Genomic DNA, 21,593 nt, shown 5'->3' with positions numbered 1-21,593 from the left:
TATTTTAGCTAAAATTGTTTCTGTCGATTGAAGACTTAGCGGCTCATTATGTAAAACGTTGTATTCGTAAACCTAAGTTCGGAACCCATCAAAGGGGAGTAACTAAAAACTGATTCTTGTTTAAATAATTTCCGGTTAAATTATTTCCTTTATGTTCCATTTATCTGTGTTTCTAGAACCTTCTAAGTCTAGAATGTTCCGGCTCGTTCATCAAGGGTATATCAGTGGTTACTTATTTAGTTTGAATAATAAGTTTTGAGTGTGGACTTGAGCATTTTTCTCTTCATTTGTCTTAACACAATCGCTTCATCTATGTAGCAATAGCTAGAAATTATATAATAAATAGAATAAAGTTATTCTCAAGTTCGTTTAGAAATTCCTGAATAAATTAGAAATTCCATAAAATTCCTGAATGAAGTCTACTTAAGACCAACCAAATAATCTAAACGAGGAAAGAACTACGAGGTACAAAATGAGTAAGTGGAAAACACAACAGTGCATGCTAATAACATTTTAGTTCATGTTAGTATACATAAGATAAGAAAAAGTTCATTATTAATGGTAACAGACATCGAAGTTAGTTTTGAATCTAGAATTCCTGCAATCTGCTAGTTAACTGAGGCCTTCATTCGAGTTAATCAAACTCATTATGCGATCTGCGCGTCAGAGATTCTAAAGTTCTCTCGTTGCAATATTACTTTCTTAGGGAAATTAGCCGTTAGAAGCTGAGATAGTCTAACATTACAGAAATTTTCTTCGGTAATAGCAAATTAAACAATGCTTTACAGGTCAGACTTTCATTGCAATGGATTGAGAAGATGATGAGAGATACACAAAGACAAATGAAGGTAAACGGCAGTCATGAATGTTAATTCGCTGGTCATTATATACTTAAGAACGTTATCTACGTCTCTTGTAAATGTCATTTCGTTCATCGCAAAACTACTCCAGCTTTAACGTTTATCGCCTGCCCTATAAAATAATTATTTTTCTTTCTTGAAAATAATACGAAGAATACGTTATTCTATTTCTGATAAATTTTATAATACATTTTGTCTAGCTTCAAATTCCATTCTGTCTGGGTAAACCATTATTAAGATTTAAATCATTTTATTTTACTTCTGTACATATATTTGTATGTTATGTGTTTATTCTACATCCAATGTAATTGGAATAAAAGTATTCATTCGCTATAGCTTTTAAAAAGAGCAGTGTTTATTCGAGGAAATAGCACTACATGTTTCTGTATAAACGCAAATCCATGTATAAGTCGAGAAATTACGTTTTCCTACAAAATATTAGTCAAAATTCAAAATCCGAATACAAATTCAGCTATATGGTCAAATATAGAAAACTTGATCACATAACTTGGTCAGACTTACCATGCAAATTGAAATTTAGTGTCAAGCATTCGAAAAGTGGACAAAAAACTATTGTTTGATGGTTAAAAACTCTTGTATCAGTGGTGTTCCTCATCATCTACATGTAAATAAAGACGATATTAATATTTGAATTCAAGACAAAAACATTCAGCATAATTTGTTCGTCAGACTCAGGACTTCCGATATTTGCTAAATAATTAAGATTTTAAAAAACGTTTAACGGTTTCAGATTCTGAATTACGTCCAAAGAGCCGCTTTTTTAACATTTTGTGTGTTACCTTTAGTTATTAAATATCATGTTCTTCGCCCTTAAACCATAAAATTCCGTTCAAGAGCAATACCGCAAAAATAATTTTAAATTGAGCATATCTTTAGAATTTCCGGTATTCTCACCCGCTGGAGGAAAAAAAAAAATGTTTTTTCTGTACAGCTTTGCCATTGCTCGCTTTGAAATCCTTGAGTTTGTTCAACAAATATTCGTTAAAGTTTTACAAAATATGAAATCGATAATAAAACAAATTCCATATTTCAAATTTGGGCCTCCACATGCCTATATTCGCAGTAGGATTACGTTATTCAAAATTCGATGGCTCTAAGTACCGTTCTGTTATCACAATGCAAGAAACATGCATACATTTGGGCAATATTCTTCATTATTTAATTTCTTCAACTATAATACAGGGCGATAATATTTGGTGACAACAGTTTGAAAAGTGAAATGGACATTCAGAGTGATTAGTCGCAAAGTCGCTAAACGAAAACAATAGTTCCTCAGGGACAAAGCCCCTTTGGATTAATAAAATAAAAATTTAAAAGAAAAAAACTGAATATTTTCAGATTTTATATTACGCCCAAAGAAATTTATTTAACGTTTTGTGTGTTACCTTTATTTATTAAATATCATATTCTTCGCATTTAAACCATGAAATTCAACTTAAAATATCAAAAAATAATTTAAAAAGAGCATTAACTTTAGAATTTCCGATACAGTCTTTCGCGTTGGAGATAAAAGCGTTTTTTTTTTTTTTTTTTTTTTCCTTTTCTTTTTCGTACAGTTTTGCCACTGCACACTTTGAAATCATTGAATTTTACAATCCAAAATTCTTAAAGTTTTAGAAGATATAAGCCAGATAATAAAACAAACTCCAGATCACAAATTTGGGCTTCCGGATGGCCATATTCGAGTGAAGGACTACGTTATTCAAAATTTGATTTCTGTAGGTACCGTTGTTTTTTCACAGTGCGAGAAACATGCATATATTCATGAAGATTCTTCATTATTTAATTTCTTTAAATATAATGAATAGCTCTAATATTCGGTGGCAACAAGTTCAAAAGTGAAACGCCGTTTATAGTGAAACAACACAAAATGCCAAAACGAAATTAACAGCCCTTCTGAGCTAACGTCCTTTTGGGTTAATAATGTTTTTTCACTATCTGTTGTAGTTATTTCAGTTATTAATATTTCTTTAAGTTATTCATGCGTCTATTTTAATTACTAGTAAGTCACCTTTAAGTCCTAAATAAATAGACCTCCAAACTTCAGTAGCAATAATACTGCTAGGAGTGTTCGGCTTGTGCAGGGAAAATACACGGCAATTTCTTTACTTGCAACTCTTCGGTGACCTAAAATGGAGTTGAATGGTAGATCACTTCTCAAGGTACGTTCAACAAAAACTTTCTATTCGAATAGCGAGAAAGCAAAGTAAGAGGCAATGGAATAAAACGGAAACAAACAAAACCGAAAGCACAATCAGAGAAGACCGTACATAAACAACAGCAAAAATATATACGCCAATAAAAGGAGATTAGTGTCTAGAAAAAAGACAAATCTGGTAGCAAGATTACTGAGCAAGTACCTTAGGAAAAGGCTATACGTAGAAAAGGGGAAGTGTGGTACATCCACAAAAGGCTGTGGCAATTACTTACGGGGAAACAATAGGACCCTTGCGTAAGTATGGACCGACCAAAAATGGCCACCTCTTCTATTATACATAGCCTATCTCACTTAAAATAATGAAGGTAATTTTCCTTTCGCGCAGTTTAATAAAATGCTGTGGCTTAAGGTTTATATGCTTTACAGAGAAACCTCGAAACCTATTTGTTAAAGCTTTTTCTCTTATTTGAACGCGAATTTCATTACTTAATTTCACTGAAAGGTAATACGTTTGCTTCGCATGGCCTAATGGCTAGAAATTTTTAGTTTCAGTGTCTTTAAAAGGAAGTAAGACGTAATTTAATCATAAATTTCATTAAAACAGGCTATTGTTTATTTAGATATTAGTTCAAGTCATTTAAGTTCTGAATAATGTTATGGAATTTACACTTAATATTCAGCAGGATCTTTAAATTCAAAGAAATTGGAGAGGGGAAGGGAGTAATACAATGAGTATAAAAACTTTAAATGTGGTAGAAAACGACATGTGTAATTTAATCTAAAATATAAGCCCTACTAATCTGATGTGTACACCACATGACTTCCTTGTACGAAATAATAAATTATACTCATTTTTTCCTGCATTTTATTTAAACTTATTGAATTGAATTAAATCTGCTTCGTCGATAGCGAATTAATCACAATAGAATAATCCACTCTTCATAAAGTCTACATGTAAGCTTGGATATTGTTGTTCGGGAAAAGAGTATCCTGTTAGGAACTACTTAAAATTAAGCAAAGAAGCAATCAAAAGACTGTTAAGAATCGCTGCTAGAATAGACAGAAACTTGTGTTAGATAAAGTAAAGAAAGGAGGACTAAAAATTAAACTCAGTGGCGTAACAGCCCTAATGGGCCAAGGCCTGCAGTGCCCGAAATCTGCTTTCTTGTCCGTGGGCCCCGGGGTGCGTAAGCATATGCCCTGAACAAGTGGCCAGCTTGTCGCAGGATCACCGGTGTTTAGTCCCCAAGCGAACTTGGTACTCATTTTATTGACCCAAGTGATGGAAATCAAAGGATGAAAGGCTGAGTCGACCTTGCCGAGCCCGGGAATCGAACCCCGGACCTGTGGTGTTGCTGCGCGATGCGCTAGCCACTGGTCTTCAAAGAAAGGAGAATTCTGCCTGAAACATTAACTGCTGTGGATTTTCTGGACTTGCTAAATGTTTAAAAGCGGATGCTAATCCTGACACAACTGTCATATATTTTTTGGGCTTTTGTAAAGTCGTTGGTCCTGCATGGAGGAAAGACGTAACCTATAAAATTATTGCACATAGTAAACTTTAAAAAAATAAGATAAAAAAAGATTTAAAAAAGGATTCTAGCGCCCAAACGTAAATTAACGCAGAGTACTTTCCATGTTACGTAAAAATATTTAAAAGATTGTGTACCTGTTATCACTAAGATAGCAAATTCCTTCATAATTTAGTTCTTTGCGCAGACTTAAACTGAAGTTGTTTTATAAATTGAACCATGCATCTACATTTTCTTTCGTAGTATTTGCAGACAGGATAATACATGCATAAGTACGAAACTGAATATTAAAGTGAAAAACTAACATGATACTGAGTACAGAAATACAGAAAGCTGATCCCTAATAGCTGCATACATAATACTTAAAATGCATACGTAATACATGAAAACTAAAACTGATAAACATAATACATAAAATTGATCATTAAGTAACGCTATGTAGTCTAAATCCTAGCCAAGCACGAACTAACCTTCATGGTACATGCAAAGAAGTAATAAATATTGAGTACGTTAAAGTGAACATAAACAGAAAAGAACACCAGTAAAACTGATATCTGATTCCAAACGCTTGAATACATAATGCTGATGTATAATTACAAAGAAAACCTTACCTAAATTAATTCCAACCTGTTATCACCTTAGAACACGCACATTTATAAAAAACATAATTAAGCGCTTAGTTCTGATCACTAGGCAGAGATTCAAACATACAGCTGATCACATAAATACAGATATCTCTTCCCTAACATTTACATAAAAAATTGAACATTTATTAAAATTAAGAAGACAAAAATGCCATACCAAGAATAATATCATTCACAAACTTAAGTTGAGGTGATAACATAAGTTGATTTTGCCCTTCTTGAACTACTTATCACAAACTTGTAATTTAAATATACAATTAGCAAGTGTAGGAAAAACTCATTGCTGTTAAAGATCTTACTGGCTCATTCTGGTCTTTCGTGTCCTATACCTGTACATTAATTGCCAAAGTAAAATTCTTAAAGAATATAGGCAGGTTTCTGCCCACCATTCGGCCACAGGTGGGAAGAGGAACCTAAAGATTAACTTTTTATGAAAATTAAACTTACTAAAAGATATTACATATCGGCCCAAAAACTCCATTGCTCGGAGAAAACAAATAACACCATAGTGGCTTTTTCGTTTAGTCTTAACTAACACCGTAGGCCAATCTACATTCCTAAATCTAACATCATGTTACCTTATAATTTATATTTACATAAATAAATTTAGCAGCTTCTTAACATATACAGTACCAAATCGCGTTTATGTTACTTAAATCAAAAAACGAAAAGTGAATGTATGTAAACATTCATAAATTATGGAATAAATTAGATGCAGATGGCCTAAAATGAACAGGAAGATATTTCGGTATATAAAATGCCTGTTGTACGAAGTCAGAATAACTGAAGTGCTGTTCGTTGTCTTTGAAGAAAATACGATCTTATAATGTTGTTTTTTAATTTTTAAAATCCCTTACAAACACCTTTCAAAATAAGAAAATTAGCTTATTGATAAAATAAAATTCATTTCCAAATTAAGTGAGTCACTTTCAATATAAGTGCAGGTCACTTAACATTTTTGGTTAGAAAACCGGAATTTTAAACTAAACTTTTAAATTTTAAACTAATCTTATGTAAAGTTAACTTCCTGTGTCTACTTTTACACAATATGATTAAAAAAACACAAAATGGTGTATAAATTATTAATATTATCATTCTTCTGAAAACGTGCGGAGCCTAAAATGAAATCTTTAACTTTTTATGTATTTTATTTCAATTCATTAAAATTGCTCGAATAAGAATTTGAGTTAAGAGAATTCCAAATATGGAACTTTTAGATTTCGTGTTAAAATTTAATTATTAATTCGGCTAACTTCAGCAACATACATGTCAGATACATTGTGACCATAAGCCACGTACATTGGTAAATAACAAGCTTTAGCAATTCATTCAAGAATGCTATTAAAAGTTTCGCTCCAAACTGAAACTAAATTGTTTTATTTTTGTAGTATTAGCGTTTGTTCCTGTATTGTAACGAACCACTTGATGTAAAATTAGATTTAACCAATCTCATTTAGTTTTATTTATTTATTGAATTCAGTGAAAGCCAAAATATTTGTACATATCAAGAGATGATTTTTTAAAATTACACCAGTTTGAATTTTACGAAATTACTCAGTCTGCCGAATTTCTTATTTTCAAATAAATTTGGGCTTTGTTGTCTAGAAACGCAATTTCATTTAACAACAGCAAGTTTCTTAAGGTGTTATGGTTTCCGTTTCCCCAAGATCACGTCGGAGATAAAGAAGTCACGTTTGGAATGAGGAAACAAAACTACAGCTAATCCACGCGTGTAAGACGTTTCATATTTCTTCCAAACTTACATCGCTTATCTGTGTAACAAATGAAGCCAAAAGCAAAAAGAGCAGCCACGACTTATATATATATATATTTAAAAATGTGTTACAAACATATATATTTGTAACAAATTTTCGCTGGAATTTATGTTTTAATTTCCTCTTGATCTTCCTTAATTTCCATGACCGAACAGAAAAATTTCTTGACCGAAATTTGTAAGGAAACAATTATTAGATTAAGTATGAATAATTCAATAATTATAAGCATTTACTATAAAATAAGATTCAAAAACCGACAACATTACAAACATTTAATTTATCTTACTATCACGCTGGGAATGAAAGGAATGTATATGCAAGAAAATATCCAATATACACAAGAAATATTCATGTGAATCATATCAAAAAATTTTATTTGTGGTGATTTTTCTGGGTGTTTGTATTGAAGTTATCATTTCACTTTGCTGCGCCAAATTTCAACGGCAGACTTTGTTGTCTGATTCTTTGCCTTTATCATCATTACTAATATGTTCTTCCTAAGTTTTAAACACAATATTGTAATTTTATTCTATTCTGCATCCTAAGAAAGCGTTTTTAACATTTTGTTGAATTTTAAACTAAGTTTAATATTCGTATCTTATGATGTAGCAGTGTGCTGATTTTATTTAATCTAAAAAGATCATGGTTATAAATTATCGAAGGAAACACAAACTTTGAATTTTAATTAATAAGTGCTTGATCATGTTGTTCGTTTTAATGAAAATCATCGTAATTCATTATCGCATACAATGAGCTATAAATTTCTCTTAATTGATTTCGTATGTTACATATGCTCCTATTTTATTTTCGCGTGGAACGTCTAATGGCATCCACAGTGTTATATCAGAGTAATATTTTTAAATAATTACCAAAAGCTTCGATGAAACAAAGAATGATAGAGTTTCAACTGACTCTTATTGCATCATTTACTGATAAATTTAGAGTGAAATAGAATCAAAAGTTCCTCAACATTTCAGTGAAACCTTTCAAGTGCATTTTTCCACCTTTCATGCATATTCTGGGTCTTCCGCTATGATTGCTTATAATTCTGAAGAAAATGCCACATTATTTTTGGATATTTAATTATCATTTCTATAAAAATAACCTGTAAAACATCAGCTTGTAAAGAAGGGATGATTAAAGTAACCTGAAGATGTAGCCAAAGCGTTCTTTCAAGAGCTCACTTTTATTCATTTTATGAGAAGAAATGAACATTACGAGGAATTTTAAGATCACTTTGAGGCTAATGAAACTTGCAGCCTTATGGGTTCAGGCAGCTCTCAGTTACTGCTTTCAAAACGTCCAAAAGGTTTCCATTCAATAGTAATACCAGTATCTTTCTAACTTGTGACTATAATCCACGTACGTTATTAATAGCTTACATAGGCAAGTACGTGCTATTAATAATGTGCGTAGCATAAGCCATGTACGTTATTAATAGCTTAAAAGCACTTATTAAGCTTAATTTATATATTTTCGATTTTTGTGATTATATATTTTCGATTTTGATGTTTAGATATAATCATAATAGCAATAAAAAATTGTTTATATGAGCGTGAAAATAAAATATGATAAGGAATGCTTTTGTATGGTCTATCTTCTTGATGTGCGAGTGTATTTCTATCTGCTATGTGGGAAAATCATATTATTCATCACGGAGATAAAATTTAACACACAAATAAGACTCGTAATTATTATGAAAATCTCTGATATTAATTAAGTCAACATAAAGAGCATTTTACTAAATAGCATATAACTATTGGACTATGTTATAAATAAAATTGAAGAATTTTTAATAAAGAAACCAAAAGGAAATCTGAAAGCTTTCAGATTTTATATTGCGCCCAAAGGGGCGTTTTTTTATCGTTTTGTATATTAAGTTTAATTATTAAATATCATGTTCTTCACACTTAAATCCCGTAAAATTCCCTTCAATAGCAATATCACAAAAGGCTTAAAAATAGCATATATTTAGAATTTCTGATAGATAGCCTCGCGCGCTGGAGATAAAAATGTTTTTTTTCCGTACGGTGTTGTCAACGCTCGCTTTTAAATCGTTGAATTTGTTAATAAAAAATTCTTTAAAGTTTTACAAAATGTAAAATACATAATAAAACAAATTTAAAATTCGGTTGAAGGATTCCGTAATTCAAAATTTGATGACTCTAAGAATCGTCGTTTTTACAATGCGAAAAACATACATACATTCATGCAGATTCTTCATTATTTAATTTCTTTAAATATAATACAGGGCGCTTTAAGACTAATAGCCCTTTCTAACCCCTTTGGTCTAAAAATGAAAAGGTTCGGATTTTTACTGTTGTCCAAAATGATTTCTAAGTTCTCAATACAGTGTTAATTATTGGCATATAGTTTTCTATTTTAAGTCTTTTATCAGAATTCATTTTCTTAGTAAGACGGCTTGCTAAACACGATTTTGAGATTTTCATTATTAAAATTTCGTTTGTTAAATTTATTAATTTAATATTACATTCTTCTCAGTTACGCCACATAAAATTCAATTCAACGCCAAAATCACAAAATATTTAAACACTTTGTTATTAAACAATAATTGATCAATGAGCTTGTTAATTAATAACAATAAATTTGAAAGATGAATTAAATCTTTGTTGAGCGACAATGCACAGACACGTAGAAGATAAAAATATTTTAATTCTGGAAATTCAGGGTCAATAAAAAGTATATAGTAACAAAATTCTTTAAAATATTATTACTACTTGCTATAAAAGTCAATACAGATAAAAGACAGTTCAGGGTTAGTCAACAGAAGTTCAAAAGTAGTGTGCACACTGTTATTATGTTTATTAGGTACGTATATTGCTATTAAAGCATTTATTAAAAGCTTTTAATTTATTAAAGCTTAGCTAGTGAGCATTTCTTAAAAGCATATTTCTCATAAATCCCATAAGATTGGTATATGATATCTCATAAGACTGGTTATTAAATCGAAATACAAATATGTTTGGTTTTCCGGAGTGGCAACATACAATGATTAAATTTGAAATATAAATATCTTACGTTTTGCTGAGTAGCAAAGCAAAGCATTTAAATCGCTGGGTTTTTTAGTCAAAAATTTATTAAACTCACACAAAATCCATGTTTATAAAGCGTGTGGACCCCATGGAGTGGTTTTCCGAAATCTTGTGTAACTTTTTCTGGCTTTGAAGCTTAAGTTAGTCATATTTTATCAAAAATAGAATAACGCTGTAGATTTACAAACACTCCGACACTGTACTCTATTTACACAGGCACCTTTATATATTCTATTACCATTTTAAAATAATGTGATGTCAGTTTTAATACAGAAATGATTTAAGAGCTTTTTCATTGACAAATTAGAGAAAATGTTTGAAAATAAACTTGCTATTAGTCAGCTCAAAATTAGGAAATGTATAGAAATATTTTAACGACTAATATATAATTAAATCACTGTTCAAATATACTGTACAAATATGCTGCACAAAAATACACTGCGCCGTACTTCAAATACTGTAAAAAATGTAATTAAACTAATATATGGATCGTTTATTTATCATTCAAGTGAACAAAAAGTCACAAAATTCAGAGTGACATTGATTTGAATTAAATATTCTGAAATCGTTCCTGTTCTTCGAGGAGTATTTATTTAGCCCAAAAATGCTGCTCCTTGGATTATAAAGGAAAAGAATATATTCTTGAAATTCAGATAGCATTTATGAAAATCCATTTGAATTATCGATAAATAAAAAATTAATTTTAAGGAGTAAATTGGGAATTTTAATAATTTAAACTGCTATTTATCTTTTACAGCTATAAATAAAGTTTGTTTTAAAATAGTTCTTTGCATATAACTTCTATATTTAAGATTTCTTGTCAAATAAAAAATAAAATTTCGTTTCTAGGCACCAATTCTGGCACCAATTTGGTTCTAGGCACCAAAAATTGGAATTGTCACCATAGCACATATTATTAAATTTTAAATTGTAAGGAGATATAGAGTTACAGAAGAAAATGATCATAATATAGGATACGTTGGAAAAAATTATAAATTTTAATTATTTGAAATATATAAATAAAAGCATGGTGGGCGTTTTACTTGAAATAGCGATTAAATGTACAGCTTACAAACTTTAAAACGAAATATCATCCCTCGTATAAAAGGTACAAGGGAATTTTGATTCCAGAAAATACAGTAAACAATTTTTATATTCTTAAGTATACATACCGTTTCGGAAATATTTTAAATTCCGTGTGAGATTTACTATTTAGCGTGAATTCGTGCCCTTTAAAAGTGTGCATTGAGTACTCTCTGTGGAAAACAAAATTTAGTGGCTTTCTCTGTGAAATATCAACGCTATGGTTCTTTAAAAGCTTTAGCTTGCAAAGCATTTCTTTTAAATACCAAGGTTTATTTAAACGTTAAATTATAAAACAACAACAATATGTGCAGATTTTAAAATCAAAGAACTCTCAAGTGCTCTTTTTCGTAATTTGAAGCTGAAAGATAAAGCATAAAATGCTTGAATTTATTAAAAAAATTACTTACACTTCTACCGCAGAATTAGAGAAGTCTGCTCACAGACTTTGGTTCCAAGTTGACTGAAATAAATTAGATAAAGACGAAATTAGGACCAACATAAAATAAACGAAAGAAAGTATAAACATATATACTTTATAAAAAGTATAGCAAATTAAAAAAATCTGATGTGTATACACATACCACATGACTTCCTTGTACGGAATTATTAAATTAAGCGCATTTTTTCCTGCCTTTCATTTAAACTTATTTTCTCGAATTTCATTACATATATAATTCTCATTCAATCAGTTCTCCTTTCGCGACAAGGCAAAAATACATAAAAACTGAAAATATCGATATTAAAAATTGAAAGATATAGAAAAATATAAAACACAAAATAGAGTTAAAACAAATGAAAAAATTACAATTAAAATTACATTTTCTACGCCAAAAACAAGCAGCCAGCGGGCTAGAAGGCAGATTTGTTGGTGCACAAAACTGAAAGTTTACTTTTGGTCTCACTCGCCAAAAAGGACACTGAAGGCGTAGAAACTGACTTAATTTGTTGTAGACGCCATGTTGAGTTAATATATGGAATAATTTAATAGCTTAAATGGACATTACAGAATGTATTAAGCATAATTTAATTCGAAAAAATAAAAGAAGACGTTACTTTGTTGTTGCGAAGCTTAGTTTCTCTAAATTGGCAACAAATCCACTATTCTGCTAAGTTTCAAATGTAAACAAATATTGCTGCTACAGTAAGAAAATTACGCTTAACCGCACTGAAACAAATTTTAAATTGTTGATAATCCTACAACTATAACATGCAGGTTAACTAAAGACATAAAAACCTTAACCGGAAGATAAGAACAAAATAATTCAATCATTTTTAAAGCAAAAAATGCACAATTTAGAAACATATAAGAATAAGGAAACTGAGCTCACTGAGCCGAGTGACAGAGTATATATATATATATATATATATACATGTTGTATGATTTAATTCAAGTTCCCGTTAAACATTTTTAACAATTTACATTCTAAGTTACTTCAACACACCTTTCGAAATAGAACTTACTAAACATGGATTCACTCTTTTCAGATAATTCTACTATAATTAATCTTAGGAGATAATATAATCAATATTATTTAGTAAATAAATTATTATATATAAACACGTTTATATACTTTTGGTGTATAAACCAAAAGTATATAAACGTGTACTTTAAGCATTATTCGCACCAAAATTATATAAACACGTTTATATACTTTTGGTGCGGCCGCTTGCAACCAAAATACGAGGTGTACATATACATGTTATAGTAGTCCTATATACAAAATTTCAACGCTCTGAGGCTACTCGCATTTGAATTATGAGAGATACATACATACGTACATGTACGTATGTATAGGCGCCACGAAAAAAAATCTTTTCTGAGTCCATTTTATAATTCGTTTATGGAAAAGGAGTCCTTTGTTCTATCCTTACGCACAGATGTTACGTAAAAACATCTTTAATTTGCATTCGATAGCAGTCAAGATGGATATTTTCGTTGAAATATGATACCCAAAACTTTTCGTGATTACAATACTTCCTTTTTATTTCGTACAAGGAAGTAAAAAACGAAACCTTTATATCATACAAAGCTATTTCTTTTCATTTCAGAATTAGCCACTTCGTGATTTCAATTTCATTTGACGTATGAAGACTGACTCGAAAAATCATCATTTCAGTTTGGTAAGTGTTCAGACTGGAAGTCCTTATTTTCAGTTATTTGTTACCTTTGCATTCATTATCATTACATTCATTATCTTGTAAGGATCTTAAGTTTTACTAACGTTTATTTTTATTTTAAATCTTTACTATCACTTTTTATTTTCTACTTCCGGTCAGAACTAAAAGCGTTAACTTATTTATGCAAAATTTGTCTGGCGAACGCCAAGTACTTAAGTTGGGGCTTTTTGCCAAGACAGAGAGAGGAAGGAGTTAGTCGAAGCAGACCGCTTGCCTTAGAAGTTTTACTCGGTTGCTGGTTGCCTTCCAGGCCAGAGGTTAAATCCTCGTGATAATTTTAAACGTATTGTAGTGTTAACAGTTCTCTGTACTACATAGGGCTTCCTGTTAATATAAGGCCAATCTTCCACGTTTATTATTCCAAATTTAAGTTAGAATTTAGTTATATTTTTATATTCTTACGTTCAGACCACAAGTAGTTGCTCTCTGTATTCCGAAGTACGGAAATTATTGTAAAGAGTGAAAAATAAAGGATTTTGTATACCCTTCCTGTGTATCCTGTCTACTTCCCACATTTATTGAACATAGCTTTAGTAAGCTCTCTGTTCCGAGTCAGGTCCTTGCATGTTCCCGAAGAAGGTAAGACGGAACAATTGAACCTGATAGTGGCGCTCAACGAAGAAGAATAACCATGGCCGAGTTTCAAGAAGAACCTGTGCTGCCTGCAGAAGCGGCTCAGAATCCAGAAATGCCAGCTGCCGCCCTGGAAGGATTTGGTTACATCGTCCAGACCATGCGCGCTTCGATGAAACCAGAAGCAACATTTAATGGAAACTCACCGGTAACCAGTTTTTTTTGGAAAAATTGGATGACCACTTCATGCTCTACCCCGTGCACGAGTTTCAAAAAGTTACCTTAGCTACCAGCGCTTTGAGGGGCCAAGCGCTTAACTGGTTCAAATGTATAGGCAGAAGTCCCTTGGGTCAAGCAGGAAGTCCCACCTATACTTACGAGAATTTCAAGACTGCCCTAGTAAAAGCCTTCCCTGTCGTAAGGGATCGTGCGAAATTAGAAACGGAACTTTTCAGCATATATCAGCAAAGAATCGAAAATCTCTCAAGCTTTATTTTAAGAAAAATTCACGTCTTCAAACTCTTGTATGGAAACCGTCCGGATCCTGAGATAATTCAAGTGATTTTGCTGAGGTTACTTCCCCAAGTGCAAGACTTTATTGAATTAAGGAATCCGACTACACTGGAAAAATTATTTGAGCTAGCAATCCAGTTTGAAAGTAGAAGAACGGCGGACATTGAAAGAAGACGCCAATAACAACAACGAAACCAATTTGGTGCGCCAAGATCACAGCAAAGTCAAGCACACGGCTACGGAAGCAAAGCAAATCAGTGGGCAAGGAAACCCGAGCATTCAAAAACAGCCGGCGAACGTCGACAGTTCAATAGCAATCCAGGAAAAAAGTCTCAAGGCCAGTGGAAAAAGAAGGAAAGCATGCAAATGAAAAATGATTTAAACTAAAACGGATTTCTGCTGACGGGAGGGTGCGGAAATCCGAAGGCCAAGAAAACCCCTCTTCCTTCAAGTTAAATACAGTAATGGTGAAAAATTTGATTCTTCCGAAGATTGAAGTGTTGGTGAATAATATCCCAGCCACCGCACTCCTGGATACAGGCGCGCAGTGTTCCTGTGTGGCAGAAGATTTTTTTAGGAAGTATTTTCGGAAATACTGCATATATAATTCGGATAATACGACAGTGTTAGCGGCGCAAGGAGAAAGATGTAAGTGCATAGGTAAATTACCGCTATACATCCGTATCAAGGACGAACAAGTAAAGGTTATGTTTTTCATAGTAAAGAATCTGCAAGCACATATTATCTTAGGAATAGATTTTCTTTCAGAGGCACAAGCAACGCTGGATTTTAATGAAGCGTCCCTTAAGCTGACGATGAAACCAGTTCGAGAAGAAAATGCTACGTAAAAAGATCATAACGCCTATCTCAAGTAGTTATGCTAGCCCGGTGATTTTATGTAAGAAAAATAATGACTATCCATTGACACATCCAAAAAGATGGAGATTCGCGATTGACTACCGTAAATTAAACTCCATAACTAAATATCCGGTATATCTGTTACCTATTATTGAAGAAATTCTAAGGAACATAACATCGACCAAATATATGACGACTTTAGACTTAACGACTGGTTATTTTTAAATAGGGGTTAGGCCTGAGAACGTGCCTAAGACTGTTTTTATAACCAAGTCTGGCACTTATGCATTTCTGCGTATGCCGTTTGGCCGTTCAGGGGCACCAGCAACATTTCAGCGATGTATGGACATAGTGTTAAGGCCTGTTCTTGGAAAGTCCACATTTATCTATTTAGACGATATCATTATTACTAGTGATAATCTCGACCAACATGTACAGGATTTAACACAGGTGTTTTCTTTATTAAATGAGGCCGGTCTAAAAGTTAATGTCGAAAAGTGCAAATTTGCAGCCCCTGAATTAAAATATTTAGGTTACAAAATATCTCAGAAAGGAATCGAGACAGACGAATCAAAAATAATTGCTGTACAAAAGTATCCGACTCCAAACACGGCGAAGAAGCTCTCTTCTTTTCTAGGACTTTGTTCATATTATAGGTCCTTTATAAAAGATTTTGCAGATATTGCTGAACCATTGTTAAAATTAAAAAGGAAAAAGGCAAGATTCTCGTGAACGGCCGAAGCCAATAGTGCGTTCGAAAAATTAAAGCAAGCATTAACGCAAGCCCCTGTGTTGAAATTTCCTGAAAAGGATGAGAATTTAGAAATTTCAGCGGATGCTTCGGAATATGCGGTAGGAGCGGTACTTTCACAAAATCAGCAGCCCGTGGCATTTTTTAGCCGAACTTTAAATCAAACACAAAGAAACTATTCCGCGACCGAGAGAGAGGCACTTGCAGTTCAGTTAGCAGTGCAAAAGTTCCGAGTCTATTTTGGAAAGGCGCCAATAAGAGTGTACTCTGATCATGCGGCGGTAACTAGATTGTACTCAGGGAAAAACTTATCCCCAAGGTTAATAAGATGGGCACTCAAGCTACAAGAATATAATCTCGTAATCAAGCATACCCACGGAAAGGAAAATATCGTAGCAGATGCCCTATCCAGAATTAAAATAGATGAAGAAGGTAATACTCTAAAGGTGGCAATGCTCACAGCATGTACAATAAATTCCCGAGAAACTGTAATAACCGAACTGGGTAAGAATCCTGAGTTTGGAAGCATTTATGAGTATTTAAAGGATCCTGAAAATTTTAGCCACCAAGATATTGGTGATGGTCTACTATTTTATACAAAAACTACGAATTCTAACAACGAATTTCGACCTATTATCCCAGCTAGTCTTAGATTAAATATCCTGCAAGAGCTCCATGACAGCCCTTTAGCTTCTCATGCTGGTATTCGAAAAACTATCCAACGCGTACGCGAGGCAGTCTACTTTCCTGAACTGCAAAAGTTAACAAGGGCGTATGTCCAGTCCTGCCCAACATGTCAAGCAGTTAATTATATTAATTTCCGCCCGGCCGGGTTTCTAAATAGTATTAAATCCGAATTTCCAAATGAAATAATTGGCATCGATTTATTGGGCTCTTTCCCAAAAAGTCAGTTAAATAAAAGTCGCTATCTCCTTGTTATGGTTGATCATTTTAGTAAGTGGACCGAAATTGTTCCCTTAAAACGAGCCTCCGCGAAATTAGTTACTGATTCTAATATAGCGGAACGGGTCAATAGAAATATAGTGAAAATTATCCGTAGTTATGTTAAAAATTTTCATAAAAGCTGGGATAACTATGTCAATGAATTTGCTTTCGCCCTTAGGACCGCAAAACATGATACAACGGGCAAAACTCATGCTGAGTTATTTTTAGGCAGAAAGATTATAACGCCGTTAGATAAATTATTTTATGTGCAACAAAGAGCCCCAGAATTTAAAATGGGTGATATAGAAAAATTAATTAAAGAAGCAAAAAAGAATACTGAAGTAGCACAGAGAAAACAGAAGCTTTATTATGACATGAAACGACGGGGAGTAACTTATAAAGTAGGGGATGAAGTGTTAAAAATTAAGCATTCACTTTCTTCAGCACCAGAAGATAAAACTGCCAAATTTTTTCCACGATTTGAAGGACCATATGTCATAGAAAAATTAACTCACGCTGTAGTGGTGGTAAAAGCCAGAAATGGTGAAACGTGCTCCGCAAACATTGATCAAATAAAACCCTACTGTGATCGTAATAAAATGCAAATTTTCAAAGATCTTTTGCAGGATCCGGCACGGCAGACACGGCAGGCACAAGCTCCAGAGGTGGAAAAACGTCAAGCACAAGGACAAGCCATTAGGAGACAGGAGCAATTGAAAAGAAAGTTTCCCCGCTGGAAAATTGAAGGTAGAAAGAAAAAGAAGCCGTTCCACCGTCCAGAAAAGAGAGTTTACGAACACCCCCAGAATGAAGAAGGGAGAAGTACGAAGAATGCAAAGAAAGCCAGGAGAAATAACGGCAACTATAACCCGGCTCCCAAACGGAAGATTAACTCATCGGACAGGACTCTCCGCAGCAAATGTCGCCGAACTGCGGAAGGGCCACCAGCGGCAGAGGAAAAGTTACAAGGAAAATTTGAACGGCCAGCAACGAGGTCCAAGCAGGAACCTCGAAAGAAGTGTCCCGGTTCCGACAAGACCAGCTGCCATCAAACGGCCAAGACCACAGGCAGAGGCGAAAAAGAAGGTATTCAAGGGTGACCGAACTGGAGGAAAATGAAAGCTTCTAGAGGAAGGCACTGAAGTGCGAGCCCGCACAAGAAGGAGGATAAATCAAACCAGAATCTGCGCTACCTTCCAGGACTGGGCTCAGAAAAGAATGTCCGAATATCACAAAGATAATAAAATTTTATGTTACTTTGCAAACTTAAGTTAATCTTTCATTCTTACTGCAAGTGGCAGATTTCAAGAAGTTTTACCTCATGTGAGGTCTACCTTTATCGCCAAAAAGGCGAGAAATGAGTTGTTACCGATTTTGGTATTATGTTTTTCAATTACTCGCGCGTAAAACTAAAGTTGATGTATAATAGGGATGTGTAAATACTTAAATATTGTAAAAGTTATTGTATAAATTTTATTTAAAACATTCTGGCAAGAAAGAATTTTTAGTCTGAAAGACTTTTTGAAATGTAGTATTTCAATGTAGAAGAATTGGCACTTGCTTTGAAAAGAATAGAAGTTAACAATGTACTACTAATGTATGTTTTAAAATGCGTAAAATTAACGGCATGTCAATATGTTCTTATATACAATGTGAACTGTTATTTTAAACGTTAAGAAATACTGTGATATGGTAAAAGTGTAAGTAATGCCAAAAATTTTAAACTTATTCGTGTGACTGTAAAAAGAGCAAATTGTTGTGAATATGTGTTAAAGGTTGAATGAATGTAGTTAGGCTCTCTGACGCTACACTTCAGAGTTAGCCACTTTCAGAATAGTACCTCAGGGTTTAGAGTTGAAGATAGGGTGTGTTACGAGGTCTTGTCATGTTGAATTTTAACACGTTAGTGTTTTGATTGTAGGAGGCAGTGTTGAACACGTATACATAAACACATTCGTGTTTGGTGTTCTTTTACAACACATGTCAGAGAGCACGGAGAGAGATAATTAAAATAGTCATGAATGAAATAAGAATGTTAAGAGAAATATAAATATGCATGTTACTTGCCATTTCATTGTGTAACATTTCATTAAACTAGTTTTCCTTCCAGATCTCTGGAAGGAACCAGATTTGAATAAAAGCTCCTGTTTAGATGCAGTACAGATGAAACATTGGATGTCCATGGAGCTGCTATTGTAAAAACAATTTTTTTTTAAAAAATTTCTAGTTTCTAGTGAGAAATGTTTGTAAAAGATTGGCCTCGTGTTAGATTCTAGAGCTAAAAGTTTTCAACAAGGTCGTTTTAGACTTCAGTTTCAAACTAATTAACTCTGGCGGAAAGTATGTAAGGATCTTAAGTTTTACTAAAGTTTATTTTTATTTTTAATCTTTACTATCACTTCTTATTTTCTAGTTCCGGCCAGAATTAAAAGCGTTAACTTATTTATGCAAAATTTGTCTGTCGAACGCCAAGTACTTAAGTTGGGGCTTTTTGCCAAGAGAGAGAGAGAGGAAGGAGTTAGTCGAAGCAGGCCGCTTGCCTTAGAAGTTTTACTCGGTTGCTGGTTGCCTACCAGGCCAGAGGTTTAATCCTCGTGAAAATTTTAAACGTATTGTAGTGTTAACAGTTCTCTGTACTACATAGGGCTTCCTGTTAATATAAGGCCAATCTTCCACGTTTATTATTCCAAATTTAAATTATAGTTATATTTTTATATTCTTACGTTCAGACCACAAGTAGTTGGTCTCTGTATTCCGAAGTACGGAAAGTATTGTAAAGAGTGAAAAATAAAGGGTTTTGTATACCCTTCCTGTGTATCCTGTCTACTTCCCACATTTATTGAACATAGTTTTAGTAAGCTCCCTGTTCCGAGTCAGGTCCTTGCATGTTCCCAAAGAAAGTAAGACGGAACATTGAACCTGATAATCTTTACATGCTTTTTTTCTTTTTTAAAAAAGCACATTAGTAATGTTTCGCAATAAATTGAACCCTTCGGCAAGAAATTATATTTACTACATGTGCAGATTTTAGCCCAAAGGGGCGGTAGCCCAGAAATGTTATTAGTCTCAAAACGCCATTTTGTGGCGTTTCACTACAAACGGCGAATCCCTTTTTAAATTTTTGCCAACAAATATTATCCCCGTGTATTATTTTAAAAAATTTAAATAAAGGAGAATGTGCATGAATGTGGGTATGTTTCTTGCATTGAGAAAAAATGACGGTACCTAACCATCAGATTTGAATAACGTAATTCTCCACCCGAACATGAGCACCTGAAAGCCCAAATTCGGAATTTCGAATTTTTTTTATTATTTACTTCGTATTTTGTAAAACTCTAACGAATGTTTGATTAACAAACTCAACGATTTCAAAGCAAGCGGTGGCAACAATATACGAACAAAACAACATTTTTATCTCCAGCACGCGAGGCTATCTATTGGAAATTCTAAAGGTATTCTGTTTTTAAATATTTCGTGATATTGCTATTGAATTGAATTTGATGTGGTTTAGGTGAGGAACATGATATTTAATAAATAAAGGTAACAAAGCGTTACGAAACGCTCCATTTAGCGTAATATAAAACCTGAAAGCTTTTAAATTTAAAAAAAAATTTAATTAATTTTTTTTAAATTTAAAATGAGAATTTGGTCTGTTTCTTTCTCTGACACTGAACAAATTTAGCTGCATAATTTATATCGGAATAAGAATGTACTCGCTACAGGGGAATATTTGTACATTTTCTCTAATATAATGTGAACATAAGGCAGTTTTTTTTTTTTTTTTTTTTTTTTTTTTTTAAGATCATCCACAGAACTGATAACCCTCGAGGATTTTCCCACAATCTAATTCAATCTAATTAATCCACCTTTTCATATAAAATATATAGGATGTTTACCGAAATCGCATGGTATAAAATGCTCTCTTTGAACTAGAAGTGTTTCTATTCTTTAATTGCGGCTAAAATTATGAAGTGTGCAATCGTGAATCGATCACTGGTGACAAACAAAAATCGATCACTGGTGAATATCTTCTTCAGTTGATGTATTTCATATTACTCTGGCAGTGAGTAATTCTGAAATGAGCGTTTAAGGAAAACAAAATCTCAAGTGGGGTTATATTTTGGTGACCAAGTAGGCTGTTTGGAATTTTACGTAGCAGTTTTCTGCTTACATTCGCAGAAACAAATTTACTGAGTCAAATAATATCGGGTTTTAACGAAAGTTTCTCGCCACCGCAAATATCGTCTGCGCAAACAGCTCACGTTGGCGTGTTTAGTCATATTTTTTCAAACGATTTTATGCATTTGAAAGGAAGAGATTTGCTTTAGAACACCGTGTTGTGAAATTTGTAAAAAAAAAAGTCCTTATCATTAAGTACAAGGCGTCTGAAATGGAATTATTACGTACTAAATTAGAACCATCATTTACTTCCAGTTCTGTTGCAAAAAGTCAGCTACAGAATGTCACCAAATCATGTGCACACCTTTAGGTACTAATGTTGTATCATACGACACTGTGAAGGTTTGGTACCGATAGTTCAAAAACAAGGACTATGACATTCAAGAAGCAGAGCACTGTGGCCAGCCTACTGATATTGATGAGGTCCGCCTGCGAGAATTTGTGGAAGAAGAGCAGTATGCAACTAA

At 33.1% G+C, this 21,593-nt stretch overlaps 1 protein-coding gene across 2 annotated transcripts in view; it reads right to left on the bottom strand.

Annotated features, from left to right (window-relative positions):
* The window catches only part of LOC118189787 (uncharacterized), a 685,017-nt gene that overhangs the window by 215,500 nt on the left and 447,924 nt on the right, over window positions 1-21,593 (bottom strand). For both annotated transcript variants that reach the window (XM_085817532.1, XM_085817534.1), the window contains one exon: window positions 11,537-11,589. The gene's annotated coding sequence lies outside the window, so the exon portion shown is untranslated. The remainder of the gene's footprint in view (window positions 1-11,536; window positions 11,590-21,593) is intronic.

The sequence above is a fragment of the Stegodyphus dumicola genome, chromosome 5 (assembly GCF_044657685.1).
Source record: "Stegodyphus dumicola isolate Sdum_Otavi_A_Nest chromosome 5, ASM4465768v1".
NCBI classification, from domain to species: domain Eukaryota; kingdom Metazoa; phylum Arthropoda; class Arachnida; order Araneae; family Eresidae; genus Stegodyphus; species Stegodyphus dumicola.
Note: the sequence above shows the minus strand (reverse complement) of the source record. Positions and strands in the feature narration are given on the sequence as shown.